Below are 23,087 nucleotides of genomic sequence, written 5' to 3' on the forward strand. Positions count from 1 at the left end.
AAAAACATGATATTTCATTGTTTATAAATGAAACTAATTTGAATTTCAGTTATTCTAGAAAATAAGTCGGCATGATAGCGCTCTATAGGCTAAAGCGTTTGACCTAGAGTTATCAAATTTTACAAATATACTTTAGATAGGAGGTGTGTGTTCGGAAAAGTGCACCTCGGAACAATTTTAAAATTTTACTTAATTAAAAAGTAAGAGAGATTTTGGTAATCTTTCCTCGATAATTTCTGAAAATATCGTTGCACAAAATTGATTTTTACATCATTTTATAATTTAAAAAAATATATATTTAATCATATCAATTCAGTTATAATGCAATCTTTTTCTGATTTCTGATAAGTTTTTAAAAATATTTTTTACATAATTTTCAGCAATATATATATAATTGATGTATTGAAATTAAAACTGTTTTCATTATTTCAAATAAAATTTGATAACGTGATTTGATTTTCAGTTGAAAGTTAAAAACAGATCCTGTTTACCATCTGCTCAGTTCATATAAAGAATAAAAAGGTGAAGTTACAACTTCAAAAAAAGACAACATGCATTTAGATTATAGATTATTCGGGCAGTTATGTTTTGAACTCTTTAATTGACAAACGGTGAAAAGTTGCAATACAAAAAAATTTCGACATGCATAATACATTTTATATTCTAAAATTTATTTTAATTAGTTTTAATTTAATTAATTTATAGAAATTAATTTTAATCATTACCCGGAAAATGTGTATGAAAGCATTTAATTATTACCCAAGAAAAACATTTGGAGTTGTAAATCACTCATAAGAGCTAATAAAAACGCATGCATGTTCCTTTTGAGCAACCTTGCTAAATAAAAAGTAATAAACACTATAACTTCATGTGCATCGCCTCCATTAATAAGCTACATTTATACAAAAAAAAAAAAAAAGTAAAGCTATTAAAATGACAAAAGTTTACTGTTTGTCACAATTTGATGTTTGAAAATGTTTTGAAAAAAAATCATGAAGATGCAATTATGCATAAGAGATTTAAATTAAACTAAGCACAATCAATTTTTCGGCAAATCAGCTGGTCGCTAAAGGCAGTTAATCTTTAACCCTTTAATAGGCCATTTTTGCTAGTCATGGTATATTAAAATAGATTTAGGATTAAGACTGACTTAAGTAAATTGATTCATTTAGCTTATTAAATAAATTTAATTTGATTGATTAATTAATATGGTTAATTAGTAATTAAGAAACAAATCAAGATACACCATAGTATGTGAGATAAGGAACAGAAACGTCTAAGTTTTTGTCTAATCGCAAAATTTGTCAGAACATGGGGGAGTCTACATAATTTCATACAAAAACTGAAAAAATTTGGTTGGAAGCATACTTCCCACGGCCCTAGAACGGGTTAAATAAGAAAGAAAGTCTAATGGAAAAGTATTTCTTTTTGTATAAGCATGGAATTCTATATACACAGTGATCTCTTTATAACCCGGTACTTTCTTAATCAGGTCTTTCCATAGTCCAGCATTTTGAGAAGGAAAAGTGTGCACTGTTAAGAACAAAAATAAATCGTAGTATGTTGATGTACGTGGCGCAATATAAACAAATGGTAAACGCTCAGATTTTTCAATATTTATGAAGTACAATATAATCTGTTGTACAACTTTATATCTTCTGTGCAATAAAAGATTTTGCTATTAAAATGCATTTTAAGAATTAGGGGATCAACTATTTTGACGTTTTTTTCTAATCCAGCAGTGTTTGGTAGTTATTGAAGAATTACAGTATATCGAAAAATAATTGATCCCAGACCCGCAATCATTACATGTTAAGTTATCCAAAAGTTATTTGTAAAATGTATCTAAAATTTATAAATCAGATCATTTAAATGGAACAGTAAGCATTAGCAAAGTTTTCATTACTTTACAGTTAATTTAAATATACCTTGAAAATTCCATTCCAAATATTAAATCCGATTAATTAAATGAATACATAATTACTTTAAAAAAAATTCTTCATAATGTCATAAGATACATGACTACGTTCGAGATGAATTATTTGAAAAAGGTTTGAAAATAGTTTTATTTTTGAATATTTTCCTAAATAGATCGAAAAAAAAACAAAAAACATCTATGAAACTAAAATATAAAAGTTAAGTGACAGATTTAGAAAAATTAAAAAAAAAAGGTTTTTTTTTTTTTTTTTTTTTTTGCTTGTTTTTTAGAAAGAAGTATAAAGCAAAAATCTTCTAGTTTAGAGGTTTATCAAATGATTTGCTTAACATTTTGCAGATAGCTTAAGGAATATATTATCTAGTTTTTGAACTAAAAACTAAGCTGTATTTCTATTCATTCTTTAAATATTGGGATTCGATTGATAAATAACATGTAATTTTCAATTTTTTTTTCACATAGTGAAGCACTAAAACAACTATAAAATATTTCTAAATGAATAGATAATTATTTTTTAATTCAAGAACAACACAACATACCGAGAAATTATTATACCAAATATGAACTAAAAATATGCATTAGATTTTAATTTATGAGGTTTTTCGCAAGAAAATTCTATCATATTCTATATTTGAGAAAATAGCACCTAAATATGTAAACTAAAATATATAAGATAAGTGACAGAAAATTTTCAAAAATTGAAAAAGAAAGCTTTTATTTAAAAAAAAAAAAAATTGTTAAACAGAGCTGTAAAGCAAAAATCTTTAGAGGTATATCAAATGATTTACTTAAAATTTTACAAATAGTCTAAGAAACATATCTACTTCCCGAACTAAAAAAATAAACTCTATTTCTGTTCATTCTTTAAATTTTGGGATTCGACTGATAAATAATACGAAATATTCACTCCCCCTCCCATTGTGAAACATTAAAACAACTATAAAATTTTCAAAATGAATAGATAATTTATTTTCTAGTTCAAGAACTACGTAATATCGTGAGAAATTATACTAAATTTGATTTTTAACGAATGCATTGAAAGACGTTTTTCGTAAGAAAATTCTATCATAATCTATATTTGAGAAAATAGGACCAATAGATATAAAATAGCATTAAAGCATATGTAAAAGCTAATAGAAAATAGAGTTAAAAACAAAATTCTAACGGTTTAAAAAGAAACCTGTTGAAATATTAAGAATATTTCATTAAAAAAAAATACATGATCCCGAAAAAAAATCGATTTTTTAAAGTAGCCACCTGTCTTAAAAATAAGACACATTTTTACAGTCCAGATTGAGTAATACAAAGCTTAATCATCCTCAGATTATATATGTTACCGTTAAAGTATGAAATCCGTTATTTCATAGAATACCTAGTTATTCCATGAAATAACTGATCGTGTCCGTTAAAGTGTAAAACTCTCTTGTATTTCATGGTTTAACTAGTTATTTCATAGAATAACGATCTGCAGCCCGTTAAAGTGTAAAATAATATATATTTCGCACGACAAATACATTTACCTTCCACCCCTACTGCATTTATGTTTTGGTTTGTTTTAGAAATGAAAAATGTTTCTGTTTTAGAAATAATGTTCCTTGTAATTCCAAGTGTCATTTTAGTAATCGTTGTTGTAACAAATGATTTTATGGTACGTTTCCATAAATACCATTTATACGCTGCATAAATGAGATAAATTGCTTCTTTTTCATTTTAATTGTCTATCATTAGTTTAATTTCATTTTAGATAAATTGTTTATTTTACACTTGAACTGTCTCTCATTAGTTAATTTATAGAATACCTAGTTATTTCATAGAATAACTAGTTAAAGTGTCAAATGAATAACATATTACACACTTTAACGGACACGATCAGTTATTTCATGGAATAACTAGGTATTCTATGAAATAACTGCATTATATACTTTAACGGTAACATATATATATTCAAAATAGAAAAAAACTCTATAATGCCTATCTTATCAAAATTTTATATTCTAGAAATAAAGCTTTCAATCAACTAAAAACGCTTTATAAAATGTATATATAATAAAATGTCATATAGCAGGACATTATTTTATATTCCAGACTTAATAAAATAAAAGTTTTAAATGTCCGTATATTAGTTCCCTTATACTCTATTCAAGCTATATCTTAAAACCGAAAATAATAAATAAATATAATAAAATAATGAACAAGGAATAAAATAAATGTTTAAATATTTAAAAAAGTTCCAGCAAAATACACCTATAATGTCATGAAATATGACTTCTTTTCTTTTTTTTCCAGACTCAGCGACAGCAAAATTTTCATTATCCTACCATTAGTTCCATAATACCTTGAAAATTCCATTCAAGCAAAATCTTACATTCATGGAATGATGCTCAAGTCATAAAGTCGCGTTTCCCGCCGAACCATCTCGCGCAGAATTTATCGTCTGCACGAGAGTCTCAAAAGCTTAGCAAAACTCTATAAAACCTTGCTGCCAGCGTCAACGATACAAAAGAGAAGTCGTAAATCTTCGCTGGAAATACGGAAATAAATAGCTGGTCGAGGCCGACTTAACGACAGTTGACCGACAAACGAAAAGAAAAGAGAGGAGAAAAACAACTAAACACCGCTGTCAATATAACAGGTTCCTAATGAAGAATGAAAACAATGTCAAGGAATCATTGCGTTTTGATGCTTTGAATGCTAACTCTGAATGCCTGCGGTTTTCGATGCCAAAAGGATAGATGTTCAAGGTAACCGAAATAAAAAATATGTACTACATAGGGGATTATATCAGACATTATTTTCATTATTATTCATACGATCGTATTGCTAGTTTTATCAGCAAATATGAGATGGATTTAGTGCGCCTAGAAATGGTAGACACGCAGAATAGAGTTCTAAAAATGGATTTTCAATCGCAGAATTCTAAAGTTTCTTTCTATCTATATACAAAATATTGTAACAAATTTTACTATCGATATATCTATCTCTAAATCAATGTAAAAATTTTTTGATGTAGCAATTATTCATCAAAATTCCACTGTCGAGATAATAATTATCGATCCCTCTCTCTATCTTCAAATCAATGTAAAAAAATTAGATGTAGTAATTATTCTTCAAAATTTTACTGTCGATATACTAATTATAATATGTAATTATTATAATTAATGTAAAAAATTTTGATGCAATAATTATTTATCGAAATTTTACAATCGATATAATAATTATCGATCTTTCTACCTCCAAATCAATGTAAAAAAATGATGTAGTAATTATTCATCAAAAGTTTGCTGTCCATATAATAATTATCGATTTCTCCATCTCCAAATCAATGTAAAAAAAATTTTATAGAGTAATTTTTCATCAAAATTTTACTATCGATATATCTATCTCTAAATCAATGTAAAATTTTTTTGATGTAGTAATTATTCATCAAATCTTTACTGTCGTATAATAATTATCGATCACTCTATCTCCAAATTAATGTAAAAAATTTTGATGTTGTAATTATTGATTAAAAATTTATATAATTATCGTTATAATAATTATCGGTCTTTGTATCTCCAAATCAATATAAAAAAATGTTTTCATGCAGTAATTATTCACCAAAATTTCACTGTCGATATAATAATTATCGATGTATCTCCAAATCAATGTAAAAAAATGATGCAGTAATTATTTATCAACATTTTAACGTCGATATAATAATTATCGATCTCCCAATCTCCAAATCAATGTAAAAAAAAATTGATGTAGTAATTAATCATCAAAATTTTACTGTCGATATAATAATTATCGATCTCTCTATCTCCAAATCAATGTAAAAATTTTTTTGATGCAGTAATTACTCATTAAAAGTATTGTCGGTACATTAATTATCGATATACCTCCAAATTAATGGAAATTTTTTTTAATGTAGCAGTTATTCAACAAAATTTTACTGTCGATATAATAATTATCGATTTCACTCTATCTCAAAAAAAAATGATGTAGTAATTAGTCATTAAAATTTCATTGCCGATATAATAATTATCGATTTCCCTATCTCCAAATCAATGTAAAAAAATTTTTATGCATTAATTACTCATCAAAAGTATTATCGGTACATTAATTATCGATATATCTCCAAATGAATGGATTTTTTTTTTAATGTAGCAGTTATTCAACAAAATTTTACTGTCGATATAATAATTATCGATCTCTTTTTATCTCAAAAAATGATGTAGTAATTAGTCATTAAAATTTTACTGTCGATATAGTAATTATAATAATTGTTGATATATAATTACTGTCGATATAATACTTCTATAAATATACTTTTACATTGAGAAATAAAAACCAACGGGGGTAACCAACTTCACGTCATTTTCTCCTATATTCAAAAATAAAGGTGCTAACAATCTTACAGCCTTCAGTACGGTCGCGGACACCACAATTATTATTAAAAAAATTTAATTTCTGAATCTGGCACGTGAGCATTTTCTGCTTCTTATCATAGTAAAGAATACAATGTTACCCATTTTGGGCGCCTTTTAGTTGGCCGATTAAGAGAAAAATTTGACATAGAACTACAATTACAGTCTCAAAACCGCACACCAAATTTTACTGATCTATATCGTTGAGTTTTTGAGTTATCGTATCGTTTACATGAATTTACAGATTGACAGATGGTTAATCCATCGGGGCGTTTGATGGAAAATTTGATATAGATTTATACTTTGAGATAATAAATTAATTCTTAGAGTGTTGAAGCTTTAGTGTTCACTTGCAAGCGCACAGATAAAAGATAAACGTCCTGTGAAAGGCTTTCGTACAAAATCTGATAGATCGACTTTTTCATTAAATAAATGAATGCAAAAATTTGAAGTCATAGGTCTTTATTTAATTATGAAAAAAATTTAAAGTTTATTTTCAATTTAACTAACGTTAATTTTGTAACATTTTCAGAAATATTTTTAATAAAATATTCAGGGATCGTATGCAACAATCAGGGCTAAATAGGCTGTAGCCCTAGGATGACGAAAACCTTGATTTCTTTCGTGATTTCAAAGTAAATTACTATCACGTTTTCATTTGATTTATAAGCGTCATGTACTCAAATTTAGTTAGTGACATAAAAATCATGTATCTTTTAAGTTTCAATATATTATTCTTAGCATATATTTTTGCACATGTTTTCAAAGTCGTTTGCAGATTTTGTAGTCGGACTTGTGCTTAATTAGTGTATTGACACGCAAGCCAAATAAATAAATAGATAGAATCTACATATTATTAAACAGTGTAGTTGTTGTTTACCATTTTTTATTTATTTTCTACATTTAAAATCAATTTTTTTTTATGCGCGAAAACTTGAAATCAATTCTTGAATGTTTTAATTAATTACATGTTTTGTTAATAAGTTATTCAATTTTTTAGAATATTATTTTTTATATTTTTATAAAAAATCTTTATATTTTTATAAAAATTGGCATAATAAATATAGATAGTATATGTAATCTTATTTAATCATGGAATAAAATTTAAACAATAACTATTTTTAATAGCTGGAAAGATCGTTTCGGAAACTGAATTGCATAAGCTCCTCCTAGAAATCTTAATCCGGTCTTAGCAACGGAAAAATGGAATTTTTATTTAGTTACACCATAATTATTAAACAAAAACAGCTTTAAAATTAGAGGAATGCTTCCTCTAATTTTAAAACTGTTTAAAAATTAATAGCCAAAAATTCAAGTCCATAGGTCGATGTCTTTCTGTATTTTCTTGTTCACAAACAAACAGACACAATTCCAAAAGAGCCGTTTTCGGAATCCAGGATTTCTGAAAAGAGCAAAAAGCGTCAAAATTCCAAGGTTAAATCTTTTTGACGATTACTATACTTTCTTTTTATATATTTCGTATTCCAAAAGTGAAAAACGAACGTGTGCCCGTTTGAGAAGGACACAAACTGCGCTCGAATGCGAGTATGAGGCCATTGGCATTCACAGAAGTCTTTCTAATGACTCATATACGTCATATACTTAATCTATTCCTCTAATGAGGTTCACGCAAGGTTGGGTGCTGCAAAACCATGAGCAAATGCCAGTTAAAACCATAAATTAGTTCTTTTCTTCATAAGGAAAAAGATAAATAATTAATTCTGCACTTTAAAATCAACTCAAATAAAAAACGTTAGGATTTAATTATGTATTGCCAATTGTCTAGTTAAAATACGGTCAGTAAAAGCATATTAGTTTATGATATTCATCCATTTTTGAAATTTTCCGTCGTTACTTTTTTTTTTTTTTTACGTACTTCAAGCTTTTAACATGATGTCACAGTCACATGACAAACGTAACTGCGTACGTCAATCAACAATTAATGGTCATTTTATAACGCTTAGATATGATGCCATGTTCTATATCCGTTTAGACAGATGAGTAGTGCGTTTCAACATTAATTCGGCACGGAGCATATGATGGGTCACGTGAGCTTGAATTAACTCACTTATTCCATATTATTTGACATTTATATTATGCTCCTTTCCCCCCTTCCTGTTCACATTTAATATAATTCCTTCTGTAAACTTCTTGAACTTATTACTGAATAACCTGGAAACATCAACTGATTTACTAGTTCTTTTTATTATTTTCTTTTACCTTTGCCAATTAAAATAAGGGTGCACTATTTCTAATCTTTAGCAAACGTTAAAAGCAACTAACAATTGACAAAGAAAACCTCACAATGTCAATCAACTCTCTCATGAGGTTGCCAATGGCAATAAATTCTTCAGACGAAACCCACAGAGCATTCACCACGATTCAGACGATTACTGCAATCCTTTGACCCGAGTTTTATAAATTCGAAGAAAAAAAAAATTTCCTTTATAGAGCATTACTCCTTCTATAGATTTATTCAATTGTCTAGACAGAAAAGTTTCTTCTCTAATCAGAAGGTTAGAATTATTATTAAAGAATCAATCAGAATAAATTCTATTTTTATTTAAAGAATTCTTAGCAAAAAAGTGTTCAAAACGAATTAATGTGGACACTTGGCTCCGATTCCCGCATTCCTTTGACCCGAGTGTTATGAATTCGGGAGGGGGGGGGGTGTTCTTTTATAGAACATTGCTCCCTCCTTCTACAGATTTATTCAGTTCTCTAGTCAGAAAAGTTTCTTCTCTAATCAGAAGGTTAGAATTATTATTTAAGAATCAATCAGAATAAATACTATTTTATTCAAAGAATTCTAACACAAAGAAGTGTTCGGAAGGAATAAATGTGGATAATTAAATAAAAATAATAGCCAATTTGTAATTAATTAGATAAATAATTCTGCTTCACTATAAAGCAATTTTTCCTGTTCTTTATAACATAAGTGTCTGACTTATAACACATAGTCAAAAATGATTCTGCTGTGCAACCAAAATGTTCTCGCCTCCTTTTAGAAAAGTCTTGTAAAAGAAAAGAAAATTACTCAAATTATATTATATAGAAATATTCATTATCACATAAGTGCAGAAATAGAAATTAAATGATTTTTGCATTATCAATGGCGGTAACATATTTTTGATTGTTTATTTTGGTCGTAAAAATGAATTCTTTGAAATTCAATATTATGTTTAGAGTCCGAATATTTAACCGATTATTCTATAAAATTACAATTATATCTGATTGAAAAATTTTTTCTGAAATTTAATTCCAAGAGGTTATAACAGCCGAAATTCTCAAATAACTCTGAATAAAAATGCAGAATTTCCTATATAAATATGAAAAATCATTTAATATCACATTTTAATTTAAAAATAAAGTTACGAAAGGTAAGAGGATTTTTTTATAATAAAATATTACATAAAATATTGTATATACATTTTTTTTAAAAATGTATCTATTTCAAGTACATATCGTTGTTACTACTAATTCCGACAAATTTTAAATATAATGTATTTTTACTGCTTCAAAAATACACCATTTTACTACCAACATCTGATTTGAAATGTGATGATTTAACTTTTATAGTATTATGTGTATTTACTATGTCGTAAATTGTATGTTAAAAATTATAAATGAATAAATAAATAAAAAATAAAAAAAAAAATACATATTTTTTATTTTTAGTTATTTTTGTTGGTTACTGAAAATGAAAATATTTTAGTGGTGAAATAAATCAATAGCTTGTTTTTGCAATGGTTTAAGGGAACCATTTTTTTAAACTTTCAATTAAATCAAAAACCTTATTTCTCTATAATATAATCTATAAAAATAAAAAGTCTCACAAAAAATAAACTTGAACAAGTCAAATGTGGAACGTGCTATTTTGTTTATTTTACTGTATAACTGCATTTACAGACGTTATTTGTTTATTATGATTAATATGTATTCTAATCATTGTTTTAAAGATTTTTAAATAATATTATTATCCCTTTGTTTACTAAATATACTGTCTGTTTATTTAATCATTATGTAATAATTATCAAACTTTTATATGTATTTAAAATAATTGCCAACGATTAAATAGCCTGCCAACCAACCCTGACTGCAGGTTCAATTTCACTAATTTATCATTTATATGAAAACTCATGACCTCTAGATATGTAAACAGTAGTCGTTATCCACTCCATTCCATTTTCGAAATAAATCTCAAAAACATCACTTCTCGGGGGGGGGGATATTCCCCGGTTACAATCATCGAACCGATTTCTATATTTTTTTATTTTGTATGAAAGCTCATGAATGGCCATTCCCTAGTCTTCTATTTTCGAGAGATATTACAAAATAAAATTTTGACAGAGCCCCCAAACTCAACAATTGGACCCATTTCGCCACATTGTAAACATAGTTAACGAATTAGACCACATTATTAATATTGAGCGAGTTCAATTTACTTTTATTATTATTTATTTTATTTTATTTTGATATGATGTATCTCACCAAAATAAATCGACATGATTACATTAAAACTATTAATATAATGATCGAATAAGACGGCAATTTACTAACATTTTCAATTTAAATACTGTCGTTACCTGAATTTCTCTTTGGACTCAGTTTTACTCAATTTTTTGAATAAATTGAATTTTGATTGTGGTCCAGTTTGCTTCGAATAAACCAAATTCGAACAAATTCTATGCATCAATATTAATAACTTTCGCAAAAAAACAACAACAACATATATGCTTATTTAATATATAGGTAATGAAGTACACACACATACGCAATAAATGAAAATATACGTTACTAGTAACAGAAACAAAACAAAGTTACCCCCATTTCAAATGGACACCAAAATAAACTTCCACGAGAATTTACTTCATCAAAAACGGGCATACAAAAGAAAACTGAGAAAACATACTCATATCATTAAGTACACGTTCCAAATGCCACACTAATTTCCAACTGCACGCGCCATACCTCATAATTCATAAATCTGTCTTTACTATGAAAAGCATTATGTAAATTTCCGTGCCTGGCTTTGACCAAGGAAAAAAGCAAGCAAAACATCAGTCCATAATCCAATTATTTCAGAGGAATTTCCGTTATAGACGTGTTTCCATGCTGCATCGCATTTTGCGCCTTCTTTATGCCGCGCGCTTCCTAATAACTAATGAAGTTAAGCCCAACTTGTAATGTGTTGTAGAAGAGCTGAAAGTTGACGCTATAGCTCCTTTTAGATGCAAATGTTAAGGAAAAAGGAGCTCTAATTAGAAATATGCGGAAGTTGCCGGCTTTATGATTTCGGATAAGCAGTGGATTCATTTTCTTGGGGGCGGGTTCTGAATCGGAAAGGTAGTTAAACATCATTTTAACGGCAGGATAACCACAATAAAAGCATATAATTTGACACTTTTTTTAAAAAAAATAAACTTCAGAATTTTTTCTCGTTGAATTCTAATGTTGAATTAAATTTGAGTGAACTAAAATTCGGTGGATTTTCGTAAATATAGGAGATACATTTTACACAAAAGGAAATAATGTCACGTGGAACATTCATGCAAGTTCAAATTTATAGGAACATTTATGTAAGTTCAAATTTGTAGAAACATTTATGCAAGTTCAAATTTGTAGGAACATTTATGCAAGTTCAAATTTGTAGGAACATTTATGCAAGTTCAAATTTGTAGGAACATTTATGCAAGTTCAAATTTGTAAGAACATTCATGCAGGTTCAAATATGTGTCTAAATTATAACTGCGCATATTTTGAGCAATTATAGTGAATAAATATTTTTTAATGTCAGTAATTTTAATGTTTGGTGTCAGTAATTTTAATGTTTAATGTCAGTAATTTTAATGTTTGATGTCAGTAATTTTAATGTTTAGTGTCAGTGATTTTAATGTTTAATGTCAGTAATTTTTTGATGTCAGTAATTTTAATGTTTAATGTCAGTAATTTTTTAATGTCAGTAATTTATTAACTGTCAGCTTCATTACTGTGCTTAAACAACAATATCTGGAAGACAAAGCTTCGCTCGGCAATTTTTTTTTTTTTTTTTTTTCGTGTGTCTGTGTGTAAAATGGTGTTTTTTCGGAGAAAATATTTAGATACAAAACACATACTGATTGCGTGTGAATATTTTTCAACCTTACCTACATATGAACTAGTCATTTAAATAAATAAAATAAAAAAATCACGAATGTCATGTTATTCGAAATAAATTACAGCAAATTGATTGATTGATTGTAATTACAGTATTCATTTTACAGTTTATCTATCATGACTTAGATTTTTGAATTTATACTCAGTTGCAGCATGGTGAAACCGGGTCCGAGAGGGCGCTATTGGGCATTGGCAGCATGAGAGCAGATAGAAAAATACTCTAATAGTTTGTCATATGTAAAATGATTTTTTTTCGTATTTAAAATCAAGCTTTTTCAGGAAAGAAACCTATATAGATAAGCTTAAAACCCAAAACCTTGTTTAATTATAAAATTTGATCCAAATCGTTAGAGCCGTTTCCGAGATACACGAAATAATTAAATTTATATATAGAGAAGAATTGCTCGTTTTAAAGTTATAAGATATAAATGCACATTGTTCATTTCCCGTAACTAGCATTACAGTCGATTTTATTCCCCAAAGGGGCGATACGCAGTAAAGATTAGCTCGTTTCCGGAATTCTTTGCTTGACCTTGACCCCGATTTTTGTTCTATTAAGACGCATTTTTTTACATTTCCCCCTTATTTTAACCAAATTAAATCCACCTGGCGCTTGCACAAACGCGTGAAAGGTTTTCATATCCTAAATTGACAGCATATATGCTTTATCAAGTACAATAACAAAAACAACAATAAAAACATTATGGACATGCTAAATTTATCTTAAATTTAAGATTTAATCATAATTTTTTTTTCGTGTATATAATATACAAATAAATTGTCATCGTCAAAATATTCAATTTCGCCATATTGACGCATCTCCACGTTTCTAATATCAGAGTACAAAAAATACATTTTTAGAATTACATCAGTGGCTGTCTTTTTATGAGCGCAAAAACGCTTTAAACTAAACAGATGAAATTTTGTGTACAACCTTTATCCCGAATTGGAAGAGTTTTGTCACATTTTTAACAATATCCATTTGGGCTTGCCTATCTGTTTGTCCGAGCACAAGTAATCATCATCACTATAAAATATAAAAAGTTAGGTAGACAAAATTTAATACACAAAAATTTAAGCGCCGTTAATACAAAGTACCTGGCATGAAAAGTTGTTAGTGCCGTGAAAAATAAGAGTGATTGGTAATTATGTCTGATAAAGAATAAGGGTAATCATTCAATTATAATTAATTGTTTAATTGTTCTCTTGTGTCATTTTCTGTAAATAATGTTAGTACTGCAACCAGTAATGTGTTTATGAGAAATGTGCTGCAATGTGTTTATATGTATAATCTTTCTAAACCGATGGTTCGTATGTAGCAAAACATTACACTTTTAAGTAGCGTTCACACGAGGCCAACCATTGTGCGTAATAGGCCACGCCTACCTCAGGAAGGTCACGTGACTGCAATGGGACAATAGCAAATGGTTGTCTCATCGGAACAACTATTAGCCTCGTGTGAACACAGCTTTATTATTAAACAGACAACATAGAGGATACTGTCATACTTTTCAAAGTGCAAATATTAATTAAGCATTCAATTAATTATAAATTAACCGAAATTTTGCTGTTTTTTTCACTGTCACTTTGTAATAAATTAACCCACATAAAATGATAATACAGAAATTTATTTTTTTGAATTTCTCTTCAATTTTGCTTAGTTTAATAAATAATTGAATAACTGCAGAGGATTTTGAAATAAGAAAATTTACAGATATTTCATTACTGGAGAAGGATGTGATCTCTCTATCTCTATTATTTGATCTTTTCAAATACACCAACATTTGTCAGCATTTTGTTATTGATTATGAAATAATTCTAAAGTTTATAAAAAATAAAATAGATAGAAAGATTTTGTATCTTATAATTCATATAAAATACATTTTTGTATTAAAAATTTGTTATTTAAAAATCTTTTGCTTAAGAATGCTTTGGGATTCAGACGATTGTAATATAAAAGAGATTTTTACTTTTTCGCATACGACGCACAGTTAAAATTTTACTCAAAATATTGAAATAATAGCAAGATTTTAATGAAGATTTTATAATAATTAATTAAGTCATAAGTCGTTGTTTTTTCCATTAGTAAAAAACATGAAAATTGCACTCTCAGCAACAATGGGTATTTCACAGTTAATGCTGAATGAAATAAAAACAGATTTATCTTAACTTACAAGTCTTTAAATTCCCGATACAAAACCCTCGAGCCTCTAAACCCCACGTATATGTGGCGGCTTAATTATTCACATAAGAGCATGCTATGTTCTCATGACAGAATGAGGTTAATCCTTCTGGGCACCTATTTGATAACTGCATACAAAGTAATCCATTCCAGCTGAAACAGATGGTGATGCTTCTCAAAAACGTACATTAAAGACTTGATCCCTGCTAACCCTGTCGCTAGACGGAATCATGTTTTTAAGAATAAAAAATGGGGATTATTATTATTGTTGAAATATGACTTTCTCGAAATATAGAATAGAACTCTTAGTCGAAATGTCCCAACTTCTTGGTTTCTGTGAATCTTCACATTTCAAACCTCCTGATTTCTATGAATATCCTCGTTTCACTCTCTCGAATTCAATGGTTATTCTCTTTTCAACATCCTGATTTCTACGAATATTTGCATTTCAGATGTCCTGATTTTTATAAACAAGTACGTTTCTGACCTGATTTCTATAAATATCCACGTTTCATCTCCTGATTTCAGGGAACATCCACGTTTCCACCGTCTGATTTTCTTGAATATCCACATTTCAGATCACCTGAATTCCATGAATATCCCCGTTTTACTCTCTCGACTTCAATGATTATTCCCTTTTCAACATCTGATTTCTACGAATATTTGCGTTTCAGATGTCCTGATTTTTATAAACACCTACGTTTCAGACCTGATTTCTATAAATATTCATGTTTCATCTCCTGATTTTGGTGAACATCCACGTTTCCACCTTCTGATTTCCTTAAATATCCACATTTCAGATCACCTGATTTCTATGAATATCCCCGTTTTACTCTCTCAACTTCAATGATTATTCCCTTTTCAACATCTGATTTCTATGAATATTTGTGTTTCAGATATCCTGATTTTTATAAACACCTACGTTTCAGACCTGATTTCTATAAATATTGATGTTTCATCTACTGATTTCGGTGAACATCCACGATTCCACCTTTTGATTTCCTTGAATATCTACATTTCAGATCACCTGATTTCTATGAATATCCCTGTTCCACTCTTTCGACTTCAATGATTATCCCCGTAATAACATCATGATTTTAATAAACTCCCACATTTCAGACTTGATTTCTATAAATATCCACGTTTCATCTCCTGATTTCGGGGAACATCCACGTTTCCACCTTCTGATTTTCTTGAATATCCACATTTCAGATCACCTGATTTCTATGAATATCCCCGTTTTACTCTCTCAACTTCAATGATTATTCCCTTTTCAACATCCTGATTTCTATGAATATTTGTTTTCAGATGCCCTGACTTTTATAAACACCTACGTTTCAGACCTGATTTCTATAAATATCCACGTTTCATCTCCTGATTTCGGGGAACATCCACGTTTCCACCTTCTGATTTCCACCATTTCAGATCACCTGATTTCTATGAATATCCACGTTTTACTCTCTCAACTTCAATGATTATTCCCTTTTCAACATCCTGATTTCTATGAATATTTGTGTTTCAGATGTCCTGATTTTTATACACATCCACATTTCAAATTTCTTGATTTCTATGAATGCCCACGTTCAATAGTCTTCTGCACATGTTTAGTAACATAATTACCGCGTCTATTCTTAGCATAAAAACTGAAGGTCCTTTACACTCAAATCTCTATCCAGGAATTCTCATATAAAAAATTTTAATTGCAGAATTTTCTTACGGTTTGGTTTGGTTTGGTTTTATGGCGCAAGAGCCATCTTTGGCCATACTGCGCCAAGCATATTTCTTACGGAGAATAACTCATATAATTGAGATTAAAATTTGAGAATCATCAAGGATTAGTTCACGTCATGCTTTGTATAAGTTTTGGTTAAATATGTCCCTTTTTCAACAAGTAGCTTTAAAGCTTTTTTAAAATCACAATTTATAATTAAACATATATGTAGACAATAATAATGAATATTAAATAACTAGCCAATAATAAATACTGAAATATATCCTAAAGGTAATATGTTGAATTAATGATTAAATAAAATAAAAGCATAAATTAATACAATATATATTTAAAATTTCTTTTTGTAACGAAGTTACTTAACAAGTTCAACAAGGCGATAAAGGAAAAAGTTTATTGAGCTTTCTTAGCTTCATAAGGCTTTGAAACAATTCCACGATTATGAAATCAAAACTGATAAAATTAAATAGTAGCTAGAAACGTTACAACAGTCGATGATTTGGCAACAATAGAATCGTCTGAAGATTTTGCATTCATAAACGAAACTCGTATGCTTTTCAAAAATTAATCGAAATTTCCTTTTTCAATTCAATAGAAATGTGCCAAGTTTTCCTTTAGATTACGTATTGAGTAACATAATATTCATTAATAATAAGAAATAAAAGGAAATTTGTCATCAGCATTTAGAATTTATTTATTGCTACTCTAAAATTCATGGCAAACGTTGAACAGCTTTTAATAATACAAATTTCGTTTTCACTTTAATCATTTTCTTACTTAGGAAAGCTTGATCAACGAATTCGTTATAAAAGGATATTGTTGGTTGCATTAAATGATAACCCATCAAATAACAATAAATAAATAATAAACAATAATAAATAAATAATAAAAAAATAAATCCAGCGCTAATTATATTTTAAAATCTATCTTTCAGAGAGAAAAAAAGTTGAAGCTAAATGTAAGAAGACGTTTAATCAGACGATATATGTGCATTTAGGTTTTTTCATGTGATTACAAAAAACATGAGTTGAATCTATAGCAAATAATATTGATAATAGAAACTCTCAAAAGCACATTTTTTGATGTACATAATAACATAACTAGGTTTTTTTATTTTTTTATATAACAAAACAAATTATACGATCCTTAATTATATAATAAATAATAACATCATACGCTATGTTATCGCAATCGATCTTAATCTTCTCAGAACGATTATATGATCAAAAAAATCTTTAATTCCGATAGAATTCAAATACGATAATTGCTTTCAACAGAAATTAAAAGAATAAAATAAAAATAAGCAACCGGAAAAAAATAACTGTTTAAATCGTTTGGTAATACTTCATTGGAATAAAACTTCAACTTAATCTTAATGTGAAAAAAATTATTCGATTAGAATTCAAATGCTAAATTACCTTCAGAAAAGGAAAACACAAATAAACAAAATAATTTCTTGCATATTATTTAAATTATTTGGCATTCAGAACAAAACCGATTCGTAAGGTAATGCTTACTTATAGAAGATTTTTAAAATTACATTTCGCATTTTCTTTTTAAGCGAAGAAGACATGGAGAATAATTTAAATAATTTTTTAAAAAATCGATTCAGTAATTCTCAGTTAAACAAAGTTTTGTACATTCGGAAAAGAATCACATGTTTACTTAAATTAGTTGGCAGCAATTCATCGGAATTATTTTTTTTAACGCATTGCAATGCGAAATGGAATAATATTCTTATAACGGTTTAGTTGCGTGCAATTTTCAGAAAGAATTCGAATGAAATTCCTAGCACCAATCTTAGATTTCTCTATCTGATGTTGGAAGGAAGAAAGGGAGAAAAAAAAAATTACAAAATAAAAAAGTTTCTTGGAATCGATTTATTTATCTGCTTTCGAAAAGCAGAGAAATTAAGTTACTTTTCCTCACAGGTGTTTTCGCTCTCGCTCTCTCTTTCTTTTCTTCTTTTTTCCTACCAGTTTTCATCATTATAAGATCGTTTGGAATTTCGTTAAGATGACTTACGGGTAAAAGCATGTTTTAAATCACGTTGTCAAAAGGTGTTATTTTACAATTTACACGATAATCTCAATAACCATTTTCGAAAATTTGAAAGATTGTTACTTAAAAAAACAGATTTTAAAAAGTAAACTTGTATTGCAGAAATAAAATTTCGGAAAGTTCATAATGATGTTGAACAAGAAAGGAAAAAAAAAAAAAAAATTATTGCACTTCGATTACATTCTTTAGGAAAGAAATAATAATAACGAGTTTCGTTGTTAAACTGAAGATGTCAAGTACAAAATAAATCACAGAGTAGGTAATAAATCAAAGTTATTGCAGTAACTCGCAATACAGATTTAATAAGGCGAAATATTGTTTGTTTTTTTGAAGCAAACGATTTAGTTTTTTAAAAAACTCAAAATTAAAGATTTGTAACTGGCAAAGAATAAAATGTTAGTGAATGATATAATCAATAAATAAATAAAAAAAAATGAAAAAAAAAAAAAAAAAACACTTTTAGCAATCCAGAATTTTGACAGTCAAAGCTGTCACATTCAAGTCTGTTGTAGATTCAGAAGATTAAATGAATAGAATTTATTTCGATGTATTTTTAATGAATATAATCTAAATCGGGTTATTCCAAAACATATTTATTTTTCTGATTAAAATAAAAATAGCATTATGTGAATAATGGATACTAACACGAAATTCATAAAAGAAATTAAAATAAAACAAAGCAATTCGATGGCCGTTTTCCCGACGATATTAAAAAAAAAAAATGTTAAAAAAAACAACTATGATTTGGTGCATTGGAAGATTGCCAATATCTGATCCGTCCTATATCTACCGATGCATTATAAGTTTTGAAACTTGGTACACGGAAACATAGTATTTCTCTGCTGTAATTATAAATATTTTCACTAACAATTCTGAATTTACCAATTCTAAATACTTTGATTACAAATTTTAAATATTTTGAGCAAAGAGGGAAAAATCTTAACAAAGTCATGGAAGCACAGCTTTTAAGGATTTTCGCTTTACGGAGTAAATTATTTTAGTTGTTAATTACAGATATTTTAAGTAGAAAAAATCTCGAAAATACCTTTCAACTTGGTTTAACCCTTTAAAGGACCATTTTTTTTCTAGTCATATTATGTTAAAATATTTTTAGGCTTGAAATTAGAATAAGAAAAGGGATTCATTTAGCTTATAAAATAAATTTAATTTGATTCATTAATTAATTTGGTTCATTAATAATTAAGTAACAAATCAAGACACATCATTTTGTCTCAGATAAAGAACTGAAGCATCTAAGTTTCTGACTTACTAAAAAAATGTGTCAGAACTTATGTCAACCTACATAATTTCATACAAAGATTGATAAATTTGGTGGGAAGCATACTTCCCACGGCCCTAGAAAGGGTTAACATACCGGCAACAGGCTTTCATAGGAAATTACGCTTATAGGATACTATTAAGAGCCAGTGGACGTTCCTTTTCTCGCGTGCTCACTAAAAAATTTGTCGTACCAAAAAATGTCTTATATGGAAAGGGCGTACAATTTTTACGAAATATAGCGTTTACTTAATTTTTAATGTACAGATTAACAGACAGACAGTCAACCAATAGTTGGATTTGACTCAAAATTTGATAATATAGATGTTAAATCTGTGTAGTGTATCTTGTCTATCTAGCTCTCTTCGTTTTGTATTTATCGTGTTAACTTATATTCGAAAAGCAGGGCAGACGGACTTCCTCTTTACATATTTTACACAAAATTTCATAGGAATGCGCAAATTTGGTGTAAAAGCCTTATACCAAATTTCAACCACCTAGCTTAAATCGTTTCGGAGTTATCTTTGTCGCAGACTGACAGATATTTTCCAAAAATGTGTTTTTCGAACTCAGGGAAATCTGAAACGTGGAGACACGGTCAAAGTCACGAATTCGAATATTTTGACGCTTACTATACTTACTTTATACTACGTATACGAAAAAGTAAAAAGATTTTGTATTTAAATGCAAAATACTATCAAAATATCAGAAAAGGGGAAAAAATGGCAAATATTACGAAAAAGGAAATCATTAAACAAATGTAAGAGGTAACTGAACTCCCCAGTTTCAATCGACGAGCGACTACAGATTAAAACTGACAAAAAAAAAAAAAAAAAAAAAGAATGCGAAAGTGAAGATTAAAAGCGTAAATATCAACATAAAAAATTATTATCCACGACTTACAAATGCCTTTTTCAACAATCGCAAATTTAATTCATATTTAGAGAAAAATCTCAGCAATCAAAACAACACAAAAATTTCGTTAGCAATAAATATCGAAAGTTAAATCAGTGTGATATTCAATTATAAATTATTAACTACTAATAATATGAAAAATCTATAGGTGAACATAATCATTTCACTTGAAGATAACTAATAAATTCTATTCAGTATGCATACAAACACGAATTATTTAAACCTGAAATAATAGTCTTTTGCGGATAGCACGTAAATACAGCTACCCCGTAACGTTCCTGACCGACGAATGATAACAGCACATAAAACATTCAAGAACCGAAAAGAGCCGCATGGTTATAAACTACTCCACTTACATAAGTTATTACCGAAACCTTTCAGAAACGGGACATTGAACTTTTCTGCTCGTATAGTGTGTTAATACCGGCCAAGCTTCTTTCAATTCAAAATTTAATCAGTTCATCACAGGACATGGGCCTTTTGTGACGAGGCTTATTTTTTCATGAAGGTTTCGTCCGTGGAGCAAAGTTGATCCAGTTACTGTCAGCTACGCAAGAAAAATCTTTCATTTCAATAAACTTAGGGTAATACTTCTTATGTGTTTATGCACCTCCGATTATCATATTCGAAAAAAATTAGTTCTCTAGTTTTAAATTTTGAAAATACTGTAAAAATTTTCATTCAAAGGGGCCGCGGTGGCCTGATAGTAAGGTCTCCCGTTTATGGTCGAAGGTTTGCAGGTTCGAAAGTCAATCCCATTCAAAGATTTCCTAAAATATCGGTCCGAAGAATTATTGAAACCTATTCAATATGGGGGGAAAAGCCGAAACATCATATCTTTATTATCAATAATGCGGAAAAAAAGGCAGGATAATATATAAGTAGTAACACTGAAAACAATTTGAGTTTCACGTCAACAATGAACAATACTATTACAATATATCCTTAAAATATTTTTTTTAAAAATTGATTAAAAATAGATTTAAAAAAACTGTACAGCAACTAAACTGATACCATTGAATATATTTTCGGAAGTTACTGAGGGAAAACGCCAATAATTGTTTAATTTTTAACCAAAATTTTAAAAAATTGGTACAAGGTGTACATTTTTACATTCCGAAGTAAATATGCGGCAAGTTTGGTAACGCTAGGTCAAGTGGTCAGCCCTGTAGAACAACACCAAGACAGACACACACACAAACATTTATCTTTATTAGTAATAAAGATATAATTCGTTAAATTAATCAAAATTCCATGTGATATTTCTCCATGATTATATCTCAACTCTCACATACATTTTTACCCGCCATTTTACTAGTAAATGCTTTTATTTGTTGAACGCCATCAACATGTCCAGTTGAGTTTATTGGAATCCATATTTTAATCGAGTGCTCATTTTTCATCATTATCGATTATACGTTTTTTTTTCTCTTAAAGTTTTCAGTGCATTCATTTCCTATTTAAATATTTAAAAAAGAAAAAATATTAAAATCCTCTCTTTCATTTCTTTTTTTAATTTTTTAAAACTAATTTTGTACATTTTCTAAACTTTATTCACGTTTCAGAGCAGACTTCTGATTCTCAACAGAAACCCGACTCGGATTTCATTATTTGCTATTAATTGTTGCCATAACACAACCATAATAACGCATATTTAAAGCAACGAAGAGTTTTGTTTATAGCGGAAATTAAAAAAGGAAAGAAAGAAAGAAAGAACGAAAAGAAAAGAAATAATATAATAATCGGAACTTACCAATATGACTAACAAGGTTATTCTGAAAGTAGGTCTTCAGAATAAATCCATCAAATGGATGTAATATCCCACAGAGATAATCCACTCACACTGAATACCGCACACAATTAAAAAAACACCTGAAAGATAAAAAAATTAGTTTAATTTGTCATCCGATAATCATTAAATACATTATTTTATAAATTATTCTTGTCAAAAATAAAAAGTAATGACCACATATGTGTGTATATATATATATATATTAGAATAGAAATCTTCTAAACATAGAGGATTGCGAAATTTTGTGTATCTGTTTTTTGCTGATTAACGTGATATATAAATCATATTAAATGTGCACAATTAGCTTCGAGGAAATAAATTCTTTATATCGGAAGTACAATGTCGTTTTTCCTTATGGCACTTGCCACGGACAAGCCCGCTGTTCGAAGACAGCCGATTTAAGCTTAAGGGGGAGCGCCTCTTGTTTTTATCGTAGAGCCGACAAGAGCCAAGAGTACGATTTGACTACTCACACATCACTCATTCGCTTGCACAACCCCTTTTTACAGGAGGGCACATTCACACATCTCGCAGATAGAACAGGACGAACAACCATGTCCAAACCGGGACTCGAACCCGGGACGCCCAGATCACGGGGAAGATGCGCTATCCCTATGCCAGGAAGCTGGCCG

The 23,087-nt window shown here is 28.7% G+C and overlaps 1 protein-coding gene across 1 annotated transcript in view; it reads right to left on the reverse strand.

The window, feature by feature from the left end:
- The window catches only part of LOC129983819 (uncharacterized), a 312,959-nt gene that overhangs the window by 214,689 nt on the left and 75,183 nt on the right, over window positions 1-23,087 (reverse strand). Inside the window, exon 2 of the mRNA XM_056093465.1 lies at window positions 22,417-22,535. The gene's annotated coding sequence lies outside the window, so the exon portion shown is untranslated. The remainder of the gene's footprint in view (window positions 1-22,416; window positions 22,536-23,087) is intronic.

This window comes from Argiope bruennichi, chromosome 9, assembly GCF_947563725.1.
Source record: "Argiope bruennichi chromosome 9, qqArgBrue1.1, whole genome shotgun sequence".
NCBI lineage: Eukaryota > Metazoa > Arthropoda > Arachnida > Araneae > Araneidae > Argiope > Argiope bruennichi.